The sequence below is a fragment of the Apis florea genome, unplaced genomic scaffold, assembly GCF_048593485.1.
Source record: "Apis florea isolate Af1SG1 unplaced genomic scaffold, ASM4859348v1 contig_3798_pilon, whole genome shotgun sequence".
NCBI lineage: Eukaryota > Metazoa > Arthropoda > Insecta > Hymenoptera > Apidae > Apis > Apis florea.
The window spans coordinates 1,344,409-1,371,632 of record NW_028256860.1 but is presented as its reverse complement, the minus strand read 5'-3'; the positions used below and the strand labels follow the sequence as shown (position 1 = coordinate 1,371,632).

Sequence of the window (27,224 nt, the reverse complement as noted above, 5' to 3'; positions counted from 1 at the left end):
CACGAACGAATTATAAAATTCATACTCGTTTCAAAATACCATCGAATATTTGGATATGGAATGTTATAATATTTAATTTTATTCTTTTTTCTAAATTTAAATCTTAATTTTATATATATATTGGAATTTTTCCTGAGATTTATTAAAAATAGTTTCGTTTCTTGAAATACGAATCTGATATACGACGATATAATTTGAAATACGTGACGGGAATAGACAAATGGAGTCGATAAATATCGATATCGGCCATTTTTAAAATGCATATATCAAAACATTTATAATTAATATAAATATATATATATATATATATGATATTGATACAAGTGTTAAAACAACTTTCTAAGATTATATATACTCTAACCTACATCTGTCATCGCGCAACGTATTACGAGGTCCTTATTTTTCAAGCGTAATCGTGTCAAGTGATATCGATCACTATTTAACGCGAGATCGACCATTAATCGATGTCGACAATGGATTGGCCATTTCGACGAATCTCTGCGAAATTGCGATGGAAAAATTCTATTCGCAGGAACAATGTTATCGAAATCGATACTAAAACGTGAGTCGCGAAAAAAAGCGATTGCACGAGAAGAGGTAGAGTCCACAAATCGTGTAATTAACGTGCACACGTTTTCACTGAGATCCGCGATGTGTCGCGTTTGCGCGCGTACAACGCGTAAATCACGCGACACGAGCCGTGCCGCGTTCATTTGGCGCGTAAAAACGTTCGGTCAGCCGTATCACATTACCTTGTCAACGAAATCGTCCGGTGTCCCGCCAACCAGCCGGAACAATAAGTTTCTCACATTTTCAGCCCTCGGCGCGCTCTCGTTCTTCCTCTGGGGCACAGCACAATCTCCGTACGACCGTGCTTACACGCGGCGATAATCACGACACTTATTGAACAAAAAAAAACCAAAACAAGCAGAAGAAGACTCTCCTCCTTCCTCCTTGATCGGCGTGTAACCAGCTTCCGCACCTATTTCTTCTTTTCTTCTTTTTCCTCGTCTCACACTGTGATCGCGTGCGAACGCGCCCCGTTATGGCGCCGCTGTCGGCGATCAGCGACGCAACGTTCACTGCGACGCGGCACGCGCCTACCAAAGCCCATTTCTTACTTGGAAAACACCACTGTCGATCGTCACACGGTAAACGCAACAACACCGCCGGAGTTCGATCGGTACAGTCGCGCTCGAATCGACCACACGCGAGACGATCAAAGGGATCCCATGTACCACACGATCACCATCACGACGACCGTTGACAAAACTATCAAACACGATTACAAAGATTCACAAACTTGAAGACCGCGCGACGACGATAAGGACTAACATAACGGCGCGGCGACGATGACTAGGACTACACGACTACGACGACGACGGCGGCAGCCGGCTCGCGAGGACCTCTTCCGCCGCACGATTCATGACCACCGACGGAGAGCACGTCGCTCTCGTGGCGACGACTGCGCCACTGCGCGGTATCTCGTCGAAACGATCCGACGAGGCATGTGAGAGGGGTAAGGACGGAAGGTCGGAGAAAGAGAGAAGAAGGGGATGCCGGAAAGGGAAGGAGATAGATAGATCAGTGCGCGTGCACGTAGTAATAGTAGGCTACGTATAGAAAGAGAGAGAGATATATAGGTCGTGTATTACTTTACGTGTGTATACTGTGTATATATAGTTTAATGCGCGTACGCTAGAAAGAAAGAGAGAGAGAATCAACCGAGATCACGAGCGCGTAGAACGAAGACGTGGCCGAAAATGATGTTCGTTCCTTGCCTTCGGTTCGTGACAAACGCGTTCTACCACCGACGAATGGATGAACACACGGTGAGACGGATTTTCGTCAACGGCCACGTTTAGTTGTTTGTCGCGTTGTGCAGCGGCGCTCATGACGTCGGGTCGCCCACCACCTGTGGTGCTCACCCTCTTTTCCTCGCAGCCAGCCATCCTTCCGCGCGCGCCACACTTCCGCGCACACGCGTTACGTCGTCCTTTCGGCCCGCTTCCCCTTCGTGCTTTGCCTTCTAATCGAGTGGGGGGGAAATTTTAAATTTTCGTCTTTGCTGTCGCTGTCATCGCAAGTGTCCGCCATTATCCCATACCATTTGACGCGATCTGTCGTTTCGTTATATACGCCGTCTTATTTTCTACCGAGTTATCGTACAATAGAAGAAATAAGAATCTTGTGATATAGAACGAGAAATAACGGTTTGAAATTCGCGAAGAATTAGTATCGAGTGATATGTGAGTGGAAAATGTGCTGTGGCTAGGAAATTTGAAATCAATTATTACTTTTGTAATTTTGCTGAACATTAATTGCATCATGTGACGCAGTTTATCGGTAAGTTATATTTTTGATAATTGTTCACATATGTGAATTTATAGAAATGTAGAATCTATAACTTTGAGGATTTATAATACACATCGAGATGATTCAAAATTAACTAATATTGAATCTTAAATAAATTTTTTCATTGTAAATTCTTTAAGTCTTCTTTTCACATTTCATAAATTATTCTATTCGTATTTCAAATTTACAATGTTCATAGTCTTTAGTAACATAGAATAGAATTTAATAAAAATATAAATGGTGAAATCAATGGAGAAAGGTACAGAATTCAATACAATTCTTTCCTTTTTACTATATTTATCTCAATTCTTTTGATTATTTTATTGCACTTCTTTCAGAACTTTTTTCAATCTTGTTTTTAATTCTATTATGATATTTTTTCTTGTATCTTTGTCAAATAATATTACTTTGATTATAACAAGAATTATTTCTTAATTTGTCTTTGCATTTTAACTCGGTAAATGAAAAGAGTATATCTTCATTATAAATCAAAAGAATTTATTATAATATATATACGTGCACACACAAATAAAATGAGTGTCCATTATAGTTATTCCATTACAAATATGATCATTTTTTTTTTCTAAATCGATATGAATATACATATAAATGTCAAGTAAACGAAATCCTTTCGCAAAAGTAAAATAATCCACGGAACTTATCGATTTTCACTTTAAATATCAAATATCGATTTTCAAACAAGTATAATCACGAAATCTAGTCGTTATTTCTATAACAGATAGCCAGGTGCTGTCTGGATAGGAGGTCGAACGGACTTGTTACTATACCAAGAATGTTATCGTACGTTGTCAACGTAAGATACAACATTTTAGCGTGGTTTCTTACGCGTGACTCGCGCCGTTATCCTTTTTTTCGTTTACGAAAAAAATGCAGCGTCTGGTAAGCTTCTCGTTTCTTAACGGGGAGATAGAGGGAAACGTATATACCACAGCCTCGACCCTCCGTAAACACGGATTAAGGGAAATGTTCCGGTGTAACCTTACTAATGGCCGTGGAAAAACAAATCTATTTGACGTAGAGCCTCTGTTAATTGTCAACGCCGGCGTAGAATTTTCGTTATTCCTCTGTGCAAATAATTACAGCCGGGAATTAGCCGCAACTTTTGTTGTTTTTTTGCCCCCGTGCTCTCCCTCCCTGTTACTCGTTCACGTGTTATTGCTTCACCTGTCTTCTTCGATGTTTCTTTGCGCCCACGAGAAATTTCCATCGTGTCGGAATCAACACAATCTATACTTCTCTTCCCTTCCGTTTCCTTCTCTCGCGCGATACCGATTTATATATACTTGTTTCTAACAATCGTTGCTCGAAAAATAAATCGTTCTTTTTCACGAAGTTGTGTGTGAATAAAACGCTTTCTGCTCGTCACACGTTATTTGAAACTGTCCAGAGCGAACAATCGCAGATCAAACGGTCTCGTTTTACGAATCATGAGGTTAACGACTCTTGATAAAAAAATATATATACGTTATAATCAGAAGTTATACGTTATAATCTTTCAATCCGCGAAATTATTAATCGATCGTGCGAGCGGCTGGAAGAGAAAGCAGCCGCGTGTACATCAAAAGCAACATAAATTATCAAATAACGAAAAGAAATCGAGAAAGAAAGTCTCTATCGCGTAAATTCAATCTACCTTCGGTATATACACATAGCCTCTTCGTTTAATACCATTGAAATCCGCGCGTGCAGAGTTAATTCCAAGAAACTCGTATCCCGAAGAAAGAATTAACAACCTCGCGTAGGAAGTTTTATTTTCGATGGGGATTTGACGAGATACGTCGAACGGGGGAAAAAGCACACGGCGCATTAGCGAGGAAAATTACGATCGACGAATGTCACTAGCATAACGACCGTGGAAAAGCGATGCCGTAAATCGTCGTAATGGCGCCACCAGCGGATCGTCTCCTTTCGCTGCTGAAGCCGGCGGTAGTTCGACGAACTTTTTGCAAAATACAACTTAGAGGACTTAGAATTTCAAGAAAGAGAAAGAGAGAGAGAGAGAGAGAGAAAGTGAGCGGCAACGGATTTACGAAGTGAGGAAAGAGCACGACGCCATTTGTCTCGGTCACCTAATTAACTGCTGCCCGCGAAACCAAATAAAGCCGGTCAATTTAATAACAATTTCGTTGGCGATGTTAACGAGACCCTGGATCATTAATTCCAGCCTCGCAACGCGCTTCTTCGCTTCGTGTTTTTCGTAAGCGTGTACACTCGTCGATATTTTTAGAGAGGGCGGGGGAATCACTCGATAGGAAACAGCGAGACGGTTGTGCGGATTGCGCGTACGGCAATTTGTATTGCCGCGCATCTGAATTCTTAATAGAGCCGCGAATAGTTGCCAACGGGTTCCGTGAGCTGGTGATTTACGTCCTCGCGTTTAAATAACTCGAGTCGGATAATTGCATTTTTTTGCGAATTAGATTCGGATAAAAAGTAGAGATCGATTATATTTGGCGGATAAGGCAGACAGTTACGTTGTGCTTTAAATATTATCCTCGGTTAGGTATTTAAATTTCACAGATTCGAAAGATTGATTATACGAGTATTGCAATTAATTTAAGCTTTATTGATCATATTAATAATTAGATCAAAATCTCTTTCATTAATTAAATATTTTATTGCGAATAAATTTATAGATATACAGGATCCCCTATCGTTTGATTTAACTTTAACAAAACGTTGAAACGAAATTCATAAATTGTAGCGTAATATCTTCTTCGTTAAGGATAATTTTTCAATCGATCAATCATTTTTGCAATCAAAGCAACACCTTATTTCCCTTGTTATTTATAATTTTATATTATATACACGTTAATAAATATCTGTTAATAGACGAGTTCCCTTAAAAAAAAAAAAAAGTATTTGCCTGGCGTCTCGCATCATATTTAACATCATCACGATAAAGGCACATCTTTTTAATTAATTCCCGAACGTTAGATTTATCCAGCCGGGGAAAATGCTTAAAGAATTTTTAACAGCATCGAATAAACTCCACGTTCCTCGCTATTTACTCGGTCGCGTTTTAGTCTTTCCAAGTACGGTAATAAATCTCCTCAAGGCAGTATACTCCCACTATATATATATATATATATATATACACACTTTCTTTCCTTTTGCCGAGATTCTCCGAGGGCTCGGATTTAATTAAAATATTCTATGCGCTTCTTATATACCGACATGAAACGCCGTATTCTTCCAAATATAATATTCATTTTACGAAATGCCGTCAGACGAAAAAAAAAAAAGGAAAAAAGGAAGGAGGGGGAGCGGCGGGGGGGGGGGGAGGGATTATCCCTCCCCTTTTCGACGTCCCATAAGCGAATCGCAATATCGAATTAATGCGAATTAATATCACGTATAAGAAGGGGAGAGGTAAGAAATGGATGGAAATGGATGGACCTTTTTAAGACTACAGGGATACATGGAGCGGAATGGAACTTTGCTCGATAAATCTACGAATCTACGAAGTTCTTCGAGCTAATGTGCGCGCTTCCCTTTCCATGCTTTTCCCTTTCGTTTTTTTCGGTTTCGATCGCAACTTTTATTTCCTCGTCTCGTGTTTTTGTTGCACAGACGATTTTCTCGACGATTAAATTTAGCTTTTTCGGCGTTGCAGAAATTATTACGCGATTCCCGCTGACTCCCCCTCCCCTTCCCCTCCCCGCCCCCTCAAAAATATAATTCTTTATTATTTCAAAATAAATTACTATATCGCTAATTTTAAAAAAAAATTCTAGATATCGACAATTTTCTTTTTTTCTTTTTTTCTTCTCTCTCGTATTATGTATTATTCCCTATACGCGTATAGCGCCATTAGCGCGGCTCGACAGAAATTTTACGTGCGCACGTTTCATGCAAAAAATATAATCCTCATCCTGCATTTTGCATACAGATATTGACACTACGCGAACGGATATTATCAAAATTGGTAATCAAAGTAGAAAATACACAACGAGAGAGACGGGAGGATAGATGGACGAATGGAGAGAGAGAGAGAGAAAGAGTTCCATATACGAGGCATCAAATGGTGAGCGTAGTGAATGGAAATTCGAATATCGCGATTCGACATCATATGATGGCGTCCGAGGCAAAACGCATGAAATGGCAGGATGATGGTCGCGCGATAGTTACGACGTGTTGGTGCACGCACATGGGCGCGCGTGCGCGTGTGTGTATATATATTTATTTCTAGAAAAACGTCACGCAAGATTCCGTCACGAAATTTCTGGCGAGGTATCAACGGCCGGTCGGCTCTTTTGGCGTCGAATCGAGCATATTCGGACGAACGTTCTACGGATAAAATAACATTTCATTCATCGTGGATCATTTCGTCGAGTACATGTGCGAATCGTTTCGAAAATCCATTGAAAATATCGTACATCAACCGAGAAGAGGTTACAACCAGAAATTTTACGCGCGTTGAGAGGTTTCGAGAGAATATCGCCGTTGCGTATATAGACGAGGACCGCGTTAAACGCCACGTTCTCTCGTTATCCGTTGAAATATGGTGTTAATTATTAGCCGCGTTAAAGCACGATTCCGCGTAAAACGGCCTCAAAATTGAACCACGCTCGACAACCGCGTTGAATACGTGTACATATATTGTTTGTAACATCACATCGTTTTCTGTTTAACGCAAAAAAAAAAGTCTCTGATTTCTAGATGAAAGGAGGTTAAAATTAATTAATAATTGTGAGGATGAAGAAGAGGTAGGAATTAATTCTACCGAAATAAATATAAAGATTTTTAAAAAAAATTTAATCTATCATCTAATTTTAGAGCGAATCCAAGTGACTTGGAAGCGGTGCATCTATATTTCCTATTTTATTTTATTCCATTGTCCATTTTATTTCTATTATTATATACACGTTACCGTTGCCAAGCCGAGTATTCACGGCAATGACGAAATTGAAATGAAATCTACCTTTATTCATAATTTTTCCTCTCGCAATGTCAAGTTCGAAAGTTTAATTATAGATGATATTAGGAAAGAAATTCGCTTCTAATTTCCAATTTGTATTTTCTCTTTATTTTTTCCTCTTCGAAGATAAATTTTAAACACCGACAACGAAAAAAAGAAAAAAATGATTAAAATTCCTGTTCTTATTATCTGTACGAAAAAAGGAAAATTTATTCCCAACGCGAGTTGAAAGAAACTGCGCCGTCTCTTCTAATTCCGTGTTTAACACACGATAAATAATATACGAAGTTTTGTCAACCACGAGTCGACGCAGCAAACTCTCCGCTCCGCAATTCGCCATTCACGCACAGTTGCTCGTGTATCATGGCCCATTGTTTCAAATGGAGTAACTTAATGCATCATCTACGAGTTGATGATGCAACGCGGATAAGTCTAATTCGAGTTGCTCCACGTATCCGGTTCCACGAAGAAAACTTTGCATGAGATGGGGATAATAGTGGTGCATGTTATTCCACGTATATTGCGTGTGCGAGATGTTGAACCAAGTCCATAACAACCTCCCCCGGCACAATCCTGTTCCGCAAGCCGAAATATGGCAATTCTCTATATGCGAGCATTTTCAGAAGAAGAAAGACTTTCTCTCTCTCCATCTACCTCAGATTGTACGACTTGAACACTGAAACTCGAACTCGTGTATAATCTTTTCTATAAATTTAAATTCATAGGATGGAAATTTAGGATCGAACGTTTACGATCATTAATATCTTCAGTCGAATTTGCGGTGACTCTCAGGCACCACTTGGATCGATGCAGCTTCGTGAGTAGATTCACAAGCTCTCTACAAGCTTGTGAAAGCGTAGAATGACATACTATCGAATTGTTAGATTCTTTTGTCCGAAATTAGACAGTCGTTTCAAAGTTTCGTAAGCATGGAATAAAATTAGTTCAAGCGAGTTCGATTTTTCAAACAACGAAATCATTTCTATTCGTTGAGAAATTAACGATAGTTAACGATAGTAGTACAAGAAGATGAAAAATAAGAGATTATCTTTCTTTACACGAGTTTACTGAATAATACACGTGGAGATCTCGCGATTATTTATCCATCATTAACTTTCCTTATCCTATAATTTTTACGAAATTCGATTCGAAATTTGCAAAAAGAAATAAAACACACTTAATCCCTCTCCCCTTCCCTCGTTCCTCGTTACATTCTACCAAGCCTAACCAAGCATAAACCCGACCATTTCCCGACTTGTAATAAATTAACCGGGTGTATCACCCGATCCCTCGAGATCGGCCAGTTACCACGGAGAATTATCGACCGCGCGTTTCCATTTCCTATCAGTCCGTGCGAAATGACGTCGAAAAGCCATCCCCTTTCTCCCCTCGCGAAAAATAAAATCGATCGAAATTTTTTCGAAATTTCCGATTCTCGAGAAGCTCGAGATCACCAGCGAGAGAGAGAGAGAGAGAGAGACGAGGCGGTGTTGGCGTGGCTCGTTGGATTATCGAACACGTCCGTTCGGTTTTGACGGACGGCTCTGTTATTACTGTCATTCCTCGACCTCCCTCGAGCCTCTCCCTGCCACGTTAATCCTTTCGTCATCGCGCGTCCCGTCCATCGAACTGTTTTTAATGAGATGCTCCTCCCTCCCGCGCTTGAACTCGTCCCCCCCACCCGGGCAGGGCGGAAAATGGAATTTTTAATCCGCCTGTCTCCAATCATCCCTCCCCTCTCTCCGCTGTTTGACATTTTCGTACGTGTGCCGGTAATTAGCCGAGGCTTATCGCCGGTTGACGCGATCTCCTCGACAGTGTGAAATTAGTTGGACACCGGCGATGCTCGAATAATTAGATATTTACGGGCGAATTGCGGCGGCCCTCCTCGCGTCCGGGGATTTATACATGTACGAACTCGGCCGACGCGCTGTTTCATTTGATCGGTTACACTTGTTAAGTTGATTGTTTGCAAGACGCGTTTGCACGGGGAATTCATAGTTTCGCGTTCGTTTCAGGATTGATAAAGTGGAATGCGTTAACACGTCGACGTTATACCGTCATATTTCGACTCGTGTATCCAATTTAATAAGTAGGAATAGATATGGAAAGAATGAAGTAATTCCGATCTTGTTTCCGAAATTGAAAATATTTTCACGATATATTTATATATCCCTCTCGAGAAAACTCATTGTCATCGTAATAATCCTCTTGATCCTATGAAATGTGTATATATGTATACGCTTTATATATATAATTAATAACGGAATTAATATCGGAAAGAAAGGAATACGCGGGAACGTATAAATTAGCTGTCAACCGCGTTATGCAGATCCCCGCGGAAATAGCCGTAACAGAAATAATCCGAGATAAGACGCGCAAGAAGCAAGTTTCGCCGAGATAAAAACTCTCGACGTCCATCACGAGTAGAACGTTTGTTTCGGTAGATTTAAACCATTCAAAATCCCTCCGGGTTTGATACGATCCAAGGATGGAATTAAATCGAGTAAAGGCAAAACGTTCCTCCCTATTCTTTAGAGAGGAGATAGAAATTTTCTATTATCAATTATTGAATTTATCTCTCGTCTCTTTCGATTTGATGATGATTCTTCTTGCACGGAAAATTTTTGAAGGAAAATTTTACGTGGAAAATAATTCGAGATGGGTTTTTCACAACAATGCGACTCTTAACGAGTCACCGCAATTAGAATAACGTAGTTTTACACGCGCAAGCGAGTTGTGAACTAGGTCAGTCTTGTTTCTACTCGAAAATTCTGTTATCTGGGGGATAAACATTTTATTCATACCGCTCGCAACTTGAAATCTTTGTTGCACAAGTCAATTTTCACGTTTCGTGGGGGAGGGTCTAGTTTTAGCTTCGTATGTATCACAACTAATTAAAGCGCAGTTTAACAAAGCGGAGCCCGCTTTGACATCTTAACCCTTTGTCTTACGACAAAGTCGAGTCACTTGGAACACGAATCACGGTCCAAATGTGACAAACGTCGTTATATTTGAGACCAAGTCTCCAATTATAACTCTCTAAGTTGAAGCTAAATTCAACAAGTTGATTTATAAAAGCGAATATTATCGTTGTACCAAGAAGCTGTGCATAATATCACGTGATATTTATTTACATAGTTATTGAGTAATAATAATAATGTCTAAAAATCCTCTCTTTCAAAAATTAATTTAAATCAATTCGTTTTATTCTAAAATGATGAATCTATCTAACAACGATAATAAAATCAATATCAAAATTATCAAAAAATATCGTCACACTTCCACGAGTCAACTTGTCTCGACTCCCCTATCAGAGCCTCCTCTCACTTAACCCCTCGTTCAAAATAACAAAACGATATTTTCCATTTGAAATCGAACACGTTGAAATATAATAACAAAACCTGGATCGACGATAAAGGCGATCGTGTTTTCTTCGATCCGCGCCATTTTCCAATTAACGCTTTGACAAAAGTCTCCGGAAGCGAGGGGAGAGAGTTGCACGCTTGGCCAGAAATAATTGGGTTACATCGCGCGAAGAAGGATTTATTGCGCGAGGAACACAAGAGGGATTCTGATTCCACGCCTTCTCGTAGACGGCGTGCCCTCTCCCGCTACAAATCGAATTAAAATTCCGTAGCATCGTTAGAACCCTCCCCGAGGAACGTCGGGGCAGGAATACACAGCCAGCGGCGTTCCGCGTGCTTGCGTGACTACCCAGAGTTTCAGGGTCGTGCCGAACACTCGGCGCCGTTCAATTGCTCTTTCCTCCCCTCCTCGCTGCTTCGCCGGTCAAAAGTCCGTGCCTCGCCTCGTGATTTTGGAAACCACGATTTCGAGGGAGGAATTTCGTCTCGAGTTCACCGTGGAATTTAGAATTTGATGGAAATGAGGGTTATTGTTCTCGGAAAGAAATTCCTGATAAGTTTTCTTGTGTTTGTCGCGATGGATATTACTTTTGTTTTTCGAGTATAAGTTTTCGTAGAGATGTCGAGAGAGAGAATAAAATATTTAAGATCATTGTTATAAATTTGAAAATTTTCAATCGAAATTAGATTTTTCAAAATACGTAACTCAAAGAATTAAATTTTGATTTAATCTACGTATACAATTCGTGAAACATCTATTGATTCTTCAAGTGAGAAAAGCAAAAACTTCAATTCAACTTCAATTTATAGAATACATACTTCCAAATTTTCATTCGAAATCAGATTTAATTGAAAAAATTAAATTTTCTCGCAAGTAACGTATGAATATTTCTGATCGTACGATTTAATCCTATGATTCTACAAATAAAAAAACAAAAGTTTATATATATATAAATACGTAGTACTCCATTTCGAAGGAGGAAACTCGTGCTTTTACCCAAAAATTTCAAAGTCTCGAATTAGTCGCGATAAAATTCCCCAATAACCGATCAATTCCAGTTCGGTTTCGAATCGAAACAGCAAGCGGCGTTATCGAATAAGAAGTCGAAATTCCCAGGCGTATCGGGACGTAACCCCGTCAATCAAGGGGAGCGAGACGTTTCTCGCCAAACTTCCACCGGCGAACAATGGTGGAAGAGGAATGAATCGAGTGTTTGTTTTTTTCGAAGGAGGTCGGTCGCCCCGCGACTTCTCGAATCGGTCTTTCTCGAGGCGGCGCCGTTCCCCAACCTAAGAAGGATCGATTCGTCTAAGGGCACGGGCTATCCGTTAACGGGACGGAATAGCCTCGAGGGAGAGATCGTGAAGCGTAGAGTTCACGGCGTGGCGTGGCGTCTCGCGCGCCAACTCGGCCCCAAATTAATGCTTGTCCCAAGCAGTAACTTATCTGCCGACCCGCTATATTATGGTCCACGATCGCCGTTCGCTGACGAATGGCCAACTATTTTCTTGGGGAGCTTTCGCTATTTCACCGGCATCGGTGACCGGCAAAATGGCCATCTCGGATTCGTATTTCGACCGGCCATTTGTTACGTGATCGTTCGTTTAAGAAGCGCGATTTCGTCGAGAATTCTGGAGAACACTGGATTAGATCGATTTTTTGTGTCTCTTTTTACAGACACGTTTTAAAAGTAATTATTTGCACGAATGATCGAAATTAAACTAAAGATCAATTTGACAATTTGATAAATATAACTATCTTATTTGAATGTGAGACTTGGTTTACATTATAGCATGTTCGATAAAATAGAATAAAGATAGTTCGTCTCTTTGTTTCCAGTATAAATCGTAATTAGAAGAAAATTGTATTAAAATAATATTAACCTCGTATACGTTGAGTTATAAGAATTATTATATATTCCTTATAAAATTTCAACGATATTGAGTCGTATTTAAAAAATGATAATGAAATTACACTATTATCGATCGAAAGAATCATCCTGTTCGTCAAGCCTGTTGGCAAAGCGCGAGATCGATGGTTTCGAAACGCCATTATCGAGGCTCATCTCAAACGTCGTCGAGCAATTCATTCTGCCGGCTTGGAAGGTGCCCGGCCCGGTTGTATCTTTAGAAACAATTTTGGAAAGTTATCGGCTGTCAAACCAAGACAATCTACGTTCCTCCCGTCAAGTTAACGTCCGTCTGGAGCAACAATATATCACAGAAACTCGCCCCGGTATAGATATTATGGCCCGACGCTGAAGGATGGCCGACTATTTTCCCGCCGAGCTTTCGCCATTTCTCCTCTCGAGACGAGCCCAACATTGGAAAATTGTATTTTAAATCGATCGAACGGTCGCTTCTTCTTTTTCGATTTCGATAATTCGACCGTTTAAACGAATCTTTCGCAAAGCTTTGAAACGCTCAATTTGAACACGTTCACACGTTTCTTTTATCTTCACCATTCTTGGCATTTATTGAGCAAATTATTCTATGTATTTTTGGTTACACAGATCTCAATAGTTTTAACTTGTCAAATATATCATTATATTTGCATTCTCTCTTTCATAGACGAATAGTTATACGTCAGTTTTCTCATAATCTACGTTGCAGTAAGATTTAATAATTTTATCCAACGATACGAGACATTTACATAAACCATGCAGGACTATTAATTTTTAGACTATGTATTTTCTTACTATTTATTGATTCAAGACGAGCATTTCTTGTAATTAAATTTTTAAGCGTGGTATTACGTTCTTTACATTAGATTATTGTTATTTATGAAATATAGTTTTGAAACTGTTATTTGTCATTTATTAAAAGACAATAGATTTATAATATAAATTATATATATATATTTCATATCGCAATTATTTTCGAGCATCACTTTGCTCTGTTTACCGCATGGATTTCGTCTAAACGATATAATAAACATATCACAATCAGAAATCCCTTTACCTCGATCAATCTTCAATTTCCTAAATAACCGACATAAGAATAAATGCCATTCTTTGGACAATATCGACAACAATGCATCTTTCGCATACGAAATTCCCTTACATAACCAAACGAAATGGACGCACGACGAATCAGAGGGGGGTCGTTTTCTTTCTCCCGAAAACGTTCGGTTGTCACGATAGATGTCCCGCCACGTATCCGTAACCGCGTCTGCATTCCTTGGCCGGTTGCCAGGCCAAGGCGGGCTTTCCTATTCGCCGAATACGCAATTCACGTGGAGGCGCGTAGTCGGAAACGCGCGTAGTCTGCCGACCTTCTTTTCGAATCGCGCGGGGCGAGGAGGAGGAAGAAAGGGCGTAATTCGACCTGACCCACCTCCGCCGCGTGTGACGTCCCCCCAAAACTCGACGTCCGCATTTAGACTTTTACAAGGCGGTTACGCGCGCCGCATTTTGCGAATTTTCCACGCGGGCCACGCGTTCGATTCAAAAGGTTGGACCACTGGCTTGGCTATTTTCGGCCGGTTGAGAGCCGCGCCGTTGGATAATCGAGCAGCGTTACGCTATCGAGATACGCGTTACGCTCGAGGGTGTCGGTTCTTTTCTTTTTTTGAATCGAAGCTTGGAATCGCGAATGAAAATCGATGATATTTCCATTGTGCAGTAATTAACTCTTTGCGCTTGAATTGACGTGGCGACTATATTTATTTATGCTCGACTTTTTTTAAATATCGCTAGATTCCTAAGCTCTTTAACTATAATAATCTTATAAAGCGTAGAATGATATAATATCGAATGGTTAGATTTTTTTTTTATCTAAAATTAGTTCAAATAGAGATGAATTTGATTTTTCGTTAAATATTTGTATTCGTTAAGAAATTGACAGTAGTGATAAAAATGGAGATATTAAATTAGTTTATTATTAAAATATCACATAACATAGATTTTTAATATTATCTTTCTATGTTAAGGTTAAAATTAAAATGTTAGAACATAAAAGTTTTATACATTAATTCGTGTGTGAAGTCATTTTAAGTTAGCTAAGAAATTCATCGAACGTGTAATCGTGTGGAGTTGTTAGTTCGTTTGAAACGAGACAGGATAAATATCTTCGAAGTTTTTAAAAAAAAAATGCTCTGACCAAAGTTTAATTCTAAATAAATTGGAAGAGTTAAGCGAGTGAATTACTTGCTCTTAATCCAAACGCCGGGCTTGGTTTCTTGCACGAAAACTAGGTAAACGGTTTAACGCGTGGTAAAACGGGTGACAATATAATCGACTATCGTTCGCTTAGAGTTTCACTGCATGCAACACTGCACGAACGCGAGATTGCACGATCGAGTAACTCCTCTATTCGTTTAAAACTTGGTAAATTTCGCTGAAACGTTAGCTTAATCTTTGAAACCTTAATTTCGAAAAATTAACGTGAAAAGTATATCTACTTTTTTTAAAGACGCGCCATTATACACCTGTTTGTTTGAGTGGAATGGAATAATCATATTCGCGGTCTACGAGTTCGTTCCGTGAAAAAATTGATGCGGCAACGGTGTCGTAAACCAGGCGATTGCATACGCCGTGCCCTGCACAGTATCGCAATTTACCTGGAAGTTTAAGCGCGATCGAGTAAAGAGTTAAAACTCCGTAAAACAAACTGTAACGCGATCAACGACTGACACAGTTTACCTCTGTTTCATTGCACAATTAAATCGAGGAAATAACATTTGTTCAGAGAGGGCTGTATTTGAATAAACTTTGCACTTTATCACGCATCCCTCGTGAATAAAATCGATCTTGACGATCGCCTGGTATTTCGATGAAATTAAAAGAATGGGGTAAACAATATGAATTTTCATGAAAACGATCCCTCCAATAAATTATTCAGCTTGTGGATTTAACGGCAAATACGAATTCTTTTATCACGTGATGAAAAATTGGATAAAAATTCAGTCGAAATGACTAAATTCGTTCAAAAGTGTAAAATACATCATAATTATCGCTATGTAACACGATATCTATCTATGTCAAATTGTTCGTTGGTGTACGTACGAAATTATATGTATGAAATTTCATTCAACATTTCTAATTTTAACAGTGACAGTTTCGAAACTGTTTTACGTTAAAGTCATTAAAATCGAAAAATCTGTGTAATTTAAATCATCATAAAAGCACTGCCGCACCAACTATAACACATCAGTATTTCAACAGCCCAGACAGTCTTTATTTATTTTCACATTCGTTCCTTGACCAATCAAATCCATTACCACCAATTCATATCAATAAATACTCGATATCGAATAATCATCATTTTAAACCTTTCGTTTTAACGAAGCTTATTCGTCTTTATTAGATTATTAAAATTGATATAATGCAGATATCTTTAATAATATCTTTAAATACACAAAAGAAATCTTATCTAAGAATGGTATTCTTGTTCGTAAAATATTTTATTCCTGTTTAAGTTTAGAGATCAATGTGGATGAAACAGTTGAAGCTTAATTAAACGCAATACGAATCAATTTGTGATCTCAGTTTCTCACATTACACGTTAATTTAAAGAAAAGTGAAAAAAAAAACATTTGTTCCACTTCTGAATTACATATTTTCAACGAGATCAATATGATAAAATTATTAATACGTATCGTGAGTAGATAAAAAAATTAGTAAAAACAGTTAAAAATCGGTTACGTATTTAAACCAAAGCCTCTCGACAAATTCAGATAATAATATTATTAGCAGCGTTGCATACAATTCGATCGTTGGAATAAATTTACAACTCACCGACACGCATAACAAATCATAGCGGGCAAATTACCATCGATCGGTAATAAAATGGGCTAATTTTTCAACCGATCTTAACGATCGGATGAAATGGGACGGCTGGGCAAAGAAAGAATCGTAAACGGTGCGGGCCTTTTCGGTCACTTTGTTCCGCGCAAATAAACAGTGAGCCCCGTCTCTCTCGTCTGTTCCAGACGCGGCGTCGCTTTGCAGCCGGCTAATTAACTTGGCCGTGCAAACGAATCAAGATCGGGTTCCGCGGCAATAGCGCAGCGACCGCTTCTGCGAACGAAGTCGATTGGCCTAATCGTAATTTCACCGGCACGAACGGCCCTTCCAGGACCAATAATCGTTTCACGGTCACTGTAACCGTGGAAATTGCCTACCTACGGGTTAACCATAATTACGACCGTTCGTTATACGCGAATCAGGCGTGTTATGCCGTCGTTAACGATTTTCGCGTAAGAAAATACACGCCTGCGTGCATGACCTTTTAATTTCGTTTCATTTTTATCGCCGTAATGAAAAAAAGGGAAAGAGGAATAGAGAGAGAGACAGAGAGAGAGATAGAGAGAGAGAGAGGGAGGGAGAGAGAAAGGAATTAGTCTGGGATTTGACGATGTAATTGTTACGAGGAAACTGATGTATATTTAAATTAATAACGAAATGATGATGTAATTATAGTAAACTTCCTATTTTTATTTTTATAATATAAATAAAAACAAATTGGAATAGTATGCATAACTAAAGGATTGGTGAAAAGCGAAATATATATATATATTTCATGCTGAATGGAATGGATCGATCATGCTAAAATTTCCCATTAATAGAATTGACCGAGGATAAAAACTTTTGAAAATATCGTTTGAAGCATTTTTATTTAACATGGAATTCGTATAACATGTTCTCCATGTTCGGATATTTATTTATTTGAATAGAACATGAAAATTTTTAAGTCGTTTGTAAATTTTATAATCTCTTCGAAAGTGTGAAGATATGCATAAGAATTGGATAAATTAAATTTGTATACAACATATATATATAACTATAATTTTTCTGTTCCACTTGATTACATTTTCGCTTCGAGTTTAACATCGAGTCGCATCGAATCTTCGTATAACATTTCACATGGAAAATAGAACAAAGTTTATATATTCCGCGAACAAATAAAAAATCCGAGCAGTTCCTCCAACGAGTAAAAAAAAAAAAAAAAACTCCTTCTCTTCAAATTCTTATTTCCTGCAGTATATTATTCCCTGCAAGTCTGCAAAAAAATACTCTACACCTATAAAATGTAAAATTCAAGCATCGCATTGGGAACAAAAGAGAACATTCAGCGTCGAGAACAAAGAAAAGAAAAGAAAAAAAAAAAAAAAGAAAAAAAATCGCACAATGATCAAACGAACGCAACTCTATTATCCGGATTCATAAAACGAAATACAAAACGGATTTCATTCATTCCGACGTTCCATTTCCCCCGAAAACCAACTTCTGAAATAAAAATAACAAAAACTTTTCCCTCCCTCCCTTCACAACGTTGTTCTCGACCTCTCTGCCATGCACACACATCTCACAAACATCCGGGAAACATATAGCGTGCAGTTTAATATCGTATAGCTAAATAATCGTAACGTAATATAGCGTGCGAAACAGGATCGCGATGTACGTATATCCACATCGACGCCATCACAAGTATTTACGCGCAAGCGCATTCGCGCAACGACCGCGCGATTCGAAACGCGGAAAAATCTACGTTACGCGTCCTCTAATTATACAATTGAAATTCATAACGCGATGATATTAATTAGTTAATTTTCGATCTACGGACCGAATTATCGAACCAACGACAAATAATTGCTGCTCAACGAGACACAAGAAGAGAAAAGGAGAGGGAAACGCGAACGAAGGAAGGAAGAATCGCCGCTGTTGCGGCGCGAATAACAGGAACGTATCCCCGAGGTAAGTGGGTCACGATGCAAATAGTCGGACGCGACTTGTGTGCGCACCACGAACGCTTCACACACACACGCGCACGCGCGTAAAGCAGAGCGTGGCCGAAAATACGTAGCGATGGAACGAACAATGGGGCGTTCGTTCGCCCGCGCGCCACCATCCAGTGGTTTTCTACGCGGGAAAACGGGGACCGTGGAATAAAATTTCGATTCTCGTCGTATTTTTTTTTTTTCTTTTTTAATACGCCACGGGGAGGGGAGGAATTACTGTCACGAGCATCGTTTCAATAATCATCCGACCCTTTTTCGACGAGTCGCCACGATTTTTTCGACCGTTCGGCCTTATCATGACCGGCGTTACGAGTGTTATTACAAAAATTTTTTGTTCTCCGCCTGACAAGAGAATGGAGGAGATTGTCCACGGTCAGTGAGATAGAAGATTTGCATTTTCGATCAATCATTGTATTGGGAGACGCGCTGGAATAGTTTGTTGCTAGTTTGGAAAATTGAGTGATTCGTATTATTTTGTTAAAAAAAAAGAACATGGATAAATTATTATTATTCTCAAATGAAAAATGGAAAGAGAATCGTGAACAGATATCTAGATTTATCAATATTTATTGATCTTGATTTTATAATTCTTTTTGACTATGATTAAAATAGTACAGGCAAATACAAAAATGTCGATCGACGCCGATTCATTCAGCTTCATAAACAATTTAAATTTTAAGCGCAAGTCTCATTCCATCCACATCATACTTCTAACTTGATCGAAACTTAAATCGAAATTTTACACATATCAAGATTCTTTTATAACATCTTACAAAAATCATCTGCATTGAGAAATTTGAAAATATGATAAAAAACGTCGTATAAGCGCACATTTCTTCCTTTTTCACGATTTCAGGAATCGTCGATCCCTAATCACCACTTACCCCCTCGAGTAATTCCGATTCTATCGGTCGGTTATTGGCCACCCAACGACCGAGAATTTACGTTTGAATAGAGTCACCTGCGCCCTTCTCCTCCCCTCTTAACAACTTACCACCTCGCACCAACTACACGATTATCGAGCATCTTATAATTTATATTATAGATGCTCGCTTGAACCCGCCATCTCTCTTTCTCTCTCTCTCTCTCTCTTCCTCATTTATCTGCGCCAGAGCTCGTGTATAATAGAACGGGACGACGAAGGGAGTGGTTGCAAGGTACGGCCTTAGAGGCACGCGATAGTAATGGGCAAGTTACGCAATCGTGCGAAAGTTTGCTTGCACCGGCTTGGATGGATGCAAAAAGGTGGAGGATTCTCGAAGAAGAGGGGATGGAAGAAGAGAAAGAGGGAATCGTGGAGGAGGCGGGATGAAAAAGGGGTTAGAAGGGAGGGAGAGCGCAGCGGAAACGGAAGCTCGTGCAGGCGCCACCGGAAGTGACCTCGTAATTCTCCCTGCCCCGCCGCTTTCTCCGTCCACTCCCTTCGCCCATCCAACCATCAACCCTGAATTATAGGCCGCCCCTAAACCCTTTTGTCTGCGCTTTTCCTGTCCAGGATTCGAGGCTATCCCTCCTCCCCTCCTGATTTTCGGCTCGCTTTTGTTTTGCTTAGTGGAACGTCCTCTCTCCTTGTTCATTTCACGAGGAAAGCTAGTCTAGTCTTTATCGCCCTCGTTTCCAGATCCAGAAACGATCGACGAGGCTTAAATCGCTGGATCTCTCTTTCTTCATAGGTGAGAATAATGGTCCTCCTCTCGTGAAAATACTCGAAGCGTATTCTTTCAACAAGCTGGCCTTGTTGCTCGCCTCCCTAGGTATAAATAAAGAAGGCGAAGCCTTCCTGCATCGATTAATATTTGATATTGAGATTAATTAGTTTTTTAATTATTGGAATTGAACGGCGATTATTTAACTGTTCTCTGCCGAACCGTGAAATTCTTGAAAGTCGTCCAAGCTCCGTTCTTAGACGGAAACAATTTTTGTCTTCGAGGAGTTGTTTCGTAAATATCGATTCGAAAATGTCGCGTTTAACGACACAACACTCTTATATATCGCGCATTAAAATACACGAACGGCCAAACGAAAGTCGTTAAGCGACGTTTACAAACTACATCGCGCGCACAGCCACGCGAAGGAACAACAAATGAAACTGCAATTACTAAAGTTTGAAGTATCGCGATCGTGCTTTACCATTGCTCTGACGTAACAATTACCGCGAGCAACAGACGGCTAGTTTTTAAAGTAGCTCTTTAACGTGGGAATGCGAACGCAGCAAACCTGTTTTCCAGCACGATGCATTCGTGGATCATTCTCGTGGAACGGGTTCAACACGGTTCAAAAACTTAATCCCTCCGCGATGAAATATCTTTCTTACCGTTGAAAATCTCCGATTAATTATAAACGTTATCTATAAAAGGGGAAAAATAGGAAATGTGTATACAAGAGTTTTAAATGCAGTTCGAAGGCCTTTATTATTTTTATCAACTGTTGTGATTATTGCTACATGTTCTTTGTGTCTGCAAATGAGACGAAAGATCAGAATAGATTTAATCAGTTTAACTTAATCAGTTAACAATTCTGAATCGATTCAAAATTTCAACGTCAAAAAAATTGGCATAACCAATTTATAATAATAAATTATTTCATATTACATGTGTAAGAAACATAATCATAATCGTTAAAGGAAAACTATAAAATTCCATTATCACACTCTTAGCAACAATACAAATTACAACTGCCCCGGCCAATTCTGCGAATTCGCAGCGTGCTTCTCCTCCTCCGCCTCGGAGGAGGATCGTATCTCGCTGCGTGGAACTCCGTGTGTCGCGAAGAAAATCCAAAGGAGTCGAATCCAGCGTGAATTTCTTGGAAGAAGAAGGGCGGAGAACAGGGGAAGACGCGCGGAAAAAAGGAAGAAAAGAGAGGAAAAGAGACGAGAGAATTAATTTCCGTTAATTGCTCCCGAACTGAAGTTTGCTGAAAGCGTTTTATCGAATTGAAAGCCTTTCAACTTCGCTCTTTCCACAGCTTAGCGGGGGGATGAAATGCCGAATAGACAGGGGCGAGCGTCTATGTGCGCGGAGAACGTAAGAGGGAAGGGGAGGGAGGGCGGGCGAGAGAGAGAGAGAGAGAGAGCGAGAGCTAAACGCCGGCAATTCGGAGCACTCTGTTCCCTGATTGCATTTAATTACACGTGCCCGGTCCCCTGCAATTGCTACATTGTACGCAGGGACAGCTAAGCTTCCTAGAGGTACCAGTCGTTCGACCCTATCCACCCCCCCTTTCCCTTCGATGGATGGCTGGACGCACGAGGCGTGGTAAGCTTGTAAGCGAGGCGAGCACATTCCGAGACACGAGTATTTCCTCTTCGTTTCGTACTCCTCGATCGCTGGAGCATCGTTAAATGATTCGTGGAGAGGATTTGGAAATTTTATTAAAGAACGTTTGAAAACGTATTTTCAAGAAGTTAAGGGATTAATTAACGTGCTCGCTTTTCTATTGATTTCCGATAATTAAGGGAAACAATTGGAAAAAGGGGAAAAATAAAACGTGAATACAAAGGAAAGGTTGGAAATTCTTCTTTCAAATTCCATCTTTCATTCTTCGAGAAAAATAAAAAAAAAAAATGTGTTGAGATGCTTTGTTTTTTGATAGGTTTCTAATTAGGGAGAAGTCGAACCACTAAGTTCATTTTCATTTTTTCCACGTTTAGAGAAATAGACGCACAGTTTGGATAATGGAATTAATGATCAATATATTAAAATTCGATTGATTGTCCTGTCTTCAAGAATCGAAACACATCTTTCTCTTCTTCCTTCCCTCTAAATTTATCCCCTCCACAATCTCGATCTCTGATCCATCCAATAATGTTCGAATAAAGAAATAAGGAAAGGGAGAGAATTCTATTGATCGAAACGAGTCGAAAAAGGGAATTTCGGTCGATAAAGATGGGAACTTCCTCGTCAGATGTGCGAGACGCAAACTTTTCGAGGATCCGGCGGTATAACAATTAGAACATATTCTATGGCAATCTAATTAAGCTTCCGGCAAAGTTTCCCCCCGGCTCTTAATGCACTGACGTTCGGTGGCGTTCAGATCCGTCGGTGTATTAATGTTATCGAGAGCACGGTAATTTCGCTGAAATTATGCTTATTTTTGCCCTCGTCTAAGCTCCTTACGGGCGTCTTCGATGCGCTCCTTCCATTAATTATTGCAGGTTACGCAGAGAGTTGGAGGGGGAGAGAGAGAGAGAGAGAGAGAGAGAGAGAGAGAAGTTTCTTCTTGAACAAGCGCTTTAAGACGGGTTTTTAAATTAATCTTGCTCGGGAGAAAAATAAGGGAAGATTCAGCTCCCCCTTTCGTTCACTCGCGTAATGTGTATGAGATTATTTGAAGATGATCTTATCGGCCATTACGCGAGTTCATCATTATGATTGCGTTGAGAGTGGATGGATGGAGTAACGTGGTAATTTTTTCTCGCTTATGATCGTTTGCGTATTTTCATAATGTGGTGAAAAGAAAAATAACTTTTTTTTTCAATCAAAAATTGCGAAAAATAAATATAAACACGCAGTATCAAGTATTTCGTCGTTTAATATTTATCATTGGATTTTTTTTTAATTAATTTATTGTATATGTTATTATTAATTTTTGACACTTTTTGATTACAAAGTTAATTGAACGAATCATAGATTTTCCTCCAACTTAAAAATCTTAGGAATTATAATTATCGAATAAGCATTTAACAAATTTGACGAGTAAATTCGATCGTTTAAAATTTTGAACAGAAATTTGAGAATATAGTACTTCAACACATTTCCAATTTTATTTCGAAAATAATTGATCGTTATTATGATGTAAATTGAGACGTCAGAGAATGAGTGACGGACACAATTTTTTTTTTTTGGTTCAATTTTAACTTCTTCATGATTACAGATAATTACATCTACGACGACATAATAAGTTCACATTATGCCGCAAAAAATATATAGAACAAAATTTACTCGATAAAATGCGATAATTATTCTTTTTTCTCGGACCAAAAAACACATTATTCTAGTAAAAGAATCATCCAAAGTCAATTCTTCTGTGAAATCCCGTCAATATTACCATTCATTCGAACAAAAAAATTCATCCATCTTTTATCCCTTTTATTCGTTACAATTCAAAGTTATCGATCGGCTGGCACGGAAAAATTGAAAAAAAAAGAAAAGGAAAAATACATCGCATCGTATCAAAATCGCCACAGACCAATGTAGTGAGCGAAGTGAAGAAACGTTCGATTGATATATCGAAAGCTTGACAACGAGAGAAAGAAAAAGTGGCGATATGGAAGCCAATGATCTCGTTCGATTACGTCGATCGATCGGCCTTATACTTGCGTATACACAGAGCGGTGGTCGTCATACTCCCTTGAGATAGTTTCAAGGGCCAACGAGTAATAGCGGCGGCAATGTAAATGCATGAAACTCGTTTACAGAATGTTCTACATCCTTATGGTGTATCCTTATCCGCATGGCGCATAACCAAACGTCCCTTCTGGCAGCAGCGTTTCGCATGACAATGCGCATCGTTGATGGGATCAGGCTCGATGCGGAAAATGGGAATCAATTCGATGCCCGTTTCGCTGGGAACTGAGTGATGCTTGGGGAAAAATGAAATGAGCGAATCGAACCGAGTGTCTTGTTTATTCTGACCGGGTCAATGCCCTTCCCTGTTTTTATTCGAATCGCGCGATATTGAAAAAAAAGAGTCGTGCATTTTTTATTTGGCGTTTCATCGTCGTTCTTTCGAATCGTCGACTTTTTTAGCTTTTTCTCTTTCCTTCTTTCTTTCTTTTTTTTTTTTTTTTTGGAATGGAGCTTACAAATTATTAAATATTTAACAATGACGTTATCGAGATAAATTTTTTTAATCTCTTTTTAATACGTTTTAATCTTCCATGGAATATTGTCCATTTCGTTTTATTATTTTATATTCGTTTCGTATCGTAATCGTTTTTACGTATTCTTTTTCTCTCGTCATCTTACTTATTTCGATTATATTTTATACATTTCTAATAAAATGTGAACGTAGCGTGTGTATATATACATAAATGTTTGAAGAAGATATATATGCAAGATATATTTGAAGAATCGATGATCGATTTATTGTCACTTAATTCGAAAATGAATTAACAGATATCATATGTATTAACGTATTTTTTTTTTTTAACAATCAAACAAATATATTTCATTATTTTTTATACGTTCATTGTTTAACTTTACTTTTAATCATTTCGATACAATTTTCAAATCGATCGAAATTTAACAAATTAACTGTACGAAAAGAAACCGGTGCAACTAGAATTTTTTAAATCGATTTTTTCCACGTTTTATTCCTGCTGCAATTTATAATTCGTCCTTGTCAACAATTTTTTTTTTTTTTTTTTTTACGCGAAAGATAATAATTCTGTTTACAGCGTATAATTTCAGGTATTTTTATAACGAAACCAAAAAGGGGTGGAAAAAGAGAAACGGGAGTACGGTCGACTTGAGAATAATAAAAATACAGGAAATTATAACTCAAATAAAACTAGGTCATGCGGAATATACGCGTGCATGTTTTTACCGCTTACAACCGCTCATGCGAGCCACGACCGTGAAATTAAAGGGATTAAAAATGTGTTTTTAGAAAAAGAAGAAGAAGAAGAAGAAGAAAAAAAAAAGAATTCATTGAAAGATTTCCGCACATGCGAATATCATCGTCGATAAATATCTTTTCACGAATCTTTTCATCTCCATCCGTGAAAAATTTATGAAACGTTTCAAAATATACATTTTACTTCGAGCTCCTCGAGTTATATCATTTTAAACTCGTGTATTAAATAATCCACTTTGAAACGTGTATACATTACTCTTTTATTATCGTCTTTTATTCGTAAAAACAGTACTTGTTTCTCCCGTTATAAATCAATACTATTAACAAATATACTTTATATTATCATATCCTATATTTGATATTTTATATCGTTTTGTGAAAATCTTTAATAGATAGATTCTAGCTAAAGTGGATTAAATATATTAATATTATTATTACTATTATTATAGATATACCAAGTATTTGAGAATTCATAACAAAATTCATAATTTTATAAAAAAAGATAATATCAAATTAGTGTGATATAAAGTAAATATTCGTGATCATAGATATATCCAATTCAGAACTAAATCATCTATGATATCATGAAAGCTTATCAAAATATTAATTTTTTTCTTTTTCTTCCATTTTATATCTCGAATTATGGATTATTGTGTAATACAAATATTCAAATTATCAACAATTCCATATATTAAATATCTAGACAATATTTAAAATCACAAATCACAAGCAACAGAATCGAATTCTAATTAGTTACAAAATCTAATATTTCGATATAGATAATTTTGATAAAAATACTTGCAAATATAATTCAAATTGTCCAAGTCAAGTCAAAATAAAACTCTGTCCCCGATACATTTCAAATGTTAAACTATATTATACTCGATCTCAAATCGCAAACCAAACACGCACGTCACGTTCTTCTCTAATGCCTTTATAAAAATTATCTAGATATCAAAATAATATCTACTCAATTTGAAATCACAAATTCTCTCTAATTCGTTTATAAGAATTAATAATATATCGCTTCGAACTGCTAAACTTCAAATGTATTTCGAAGCAAACAAATTATCAAGAAAATGATCAAAGGTGTGATCGATAATTTTCGAATTTCGATCCAACGAAATTCATCACTCACTTGATAATCCTGAAATCGCAAAAATCGCCTCATCTTTGAAATTCTGATTCCGCAACAGGTTCCGCCCGAACGAACCCTTTCGAATTAACAGAGCAATCGGGAGGGGAAGAAGCTCGGCCGGGGGGGGAGGGGAGAGGGGGAGAGACGAGGTTCCTAAAAAGGACGCGTCCCGAAGAATTCCTAATTAATTCCCGCGGCTAATTGGACGGAAATGAAGATTAAAAAGTTGGCCGGTTCGCTAACAAGAGACAAAGCGGAAAAGAAACAGGGAGGCGACAGGGGAGGCTGAAGGGTGGCCGCCAGTTGCGCCAGGTAAATTGGCAATTTAACAAATTTGCAAAGTTTCCGCGCGCGGAACTTCGCCGTTCCTCGAGCCAAGCGGAACCGTTCCGGAAACATAAATACGTATAGACGAGGCTCCACTCACTCGACTTTCTACTTGGCCGGCTAATGCGCTCGTTCGTGGCGTTTGATTTGTTTGGAAAATTCCTATTCTCACGCTCCCCGCTGAATATTTGCTAATTGACCAATGGCCAACGTTTATTTATTTGCTCGACACTCTCTTCTTGAGGTTTGATTCGAAGAAATCTATCCTATTATTACGGCCTGTTTTCTTCGAATGTGCAGAAGAAATTATTACGACGAGATACAATTTTAAAATGGGACAAAAATTAGAAAGCAGATGTGTTTTCACGATGATCATACACCGCATGCAGTCGTTGTATTAATGTTTCAAAATATCTTTACATATGGTTCAATATTCAAAAGTCTCGAATCTAAGAGAAAATCTAACGGAAGGTTTTTCGATGCATCCGTGTTGAGAAGAATTCAAAAAAAAAAAAAAAATTTCCTTTTCAAAGGCGAAACCGCGCGATTTGTCGCGGAATTATGCAAACTCCGGAACACGAGAAGGTTGGATTTCGGTAAGACGCGTCTGCTCGGCGTAGAAGCGCGAGATTAGCAGAAGCTTGGATATCTGGTTGCACAAAGAGAATGCGGCCATCGTCGAAATTCACCGTTTGTACTCGCGAGTAAGTAATCGTGTTGACGTTTAATTTTCCCGCTCTGCAAGCTAATTCGTCGTCTAGTCGTTAATTCACC

The 27,224-nt window shown here is 38.6% G+C and overlaps 1 protein-coding gene and 1 long non-coding RNA gene across 6 annotated transcripts in view; one reads left to right on the top strand and one right to left on the bottom strand.

Moving 5' to 3' along the window:
- The window catches only part of LOC100872588 (uncharacterized), a 607,316-nt gene that overhangs the window by 343,238 nt on the left and 236,854 nt on the right, over positions 1-27,224 (bottom strand). Inside the window, exon 1 of one of the 5 annotated variants that reach the window (XM_086915860.1) lies at positions 753-1,500. The exons of the other annotated variants lie outside the window; for them this stretch is intronic. The gene's annotated coding sequence lies outside the window, so the exon portion shown is untranslated. Of the gene's footprint in view, positions 1-752; positions 1,501-27,224 lie in introns of those variants that run through there. 5 annotated transcript variants of the gene reach the window in all.
- The window catches only part of LOC147656311 (uncharacterized), a 56,106-nt gene continuing 30,756 nt past the window's right edge, over positions 1,875-27,224 (top strand). The window contains exon 1 of the long non-coding RNA XR_015294643.1: positions 1,875-2,346. This is a non-coding gene — a long non-coding RNA (uncharacterized LOC147656311). The remainder of the gene's footprint in view (positions 2,347-27,224) is intronic.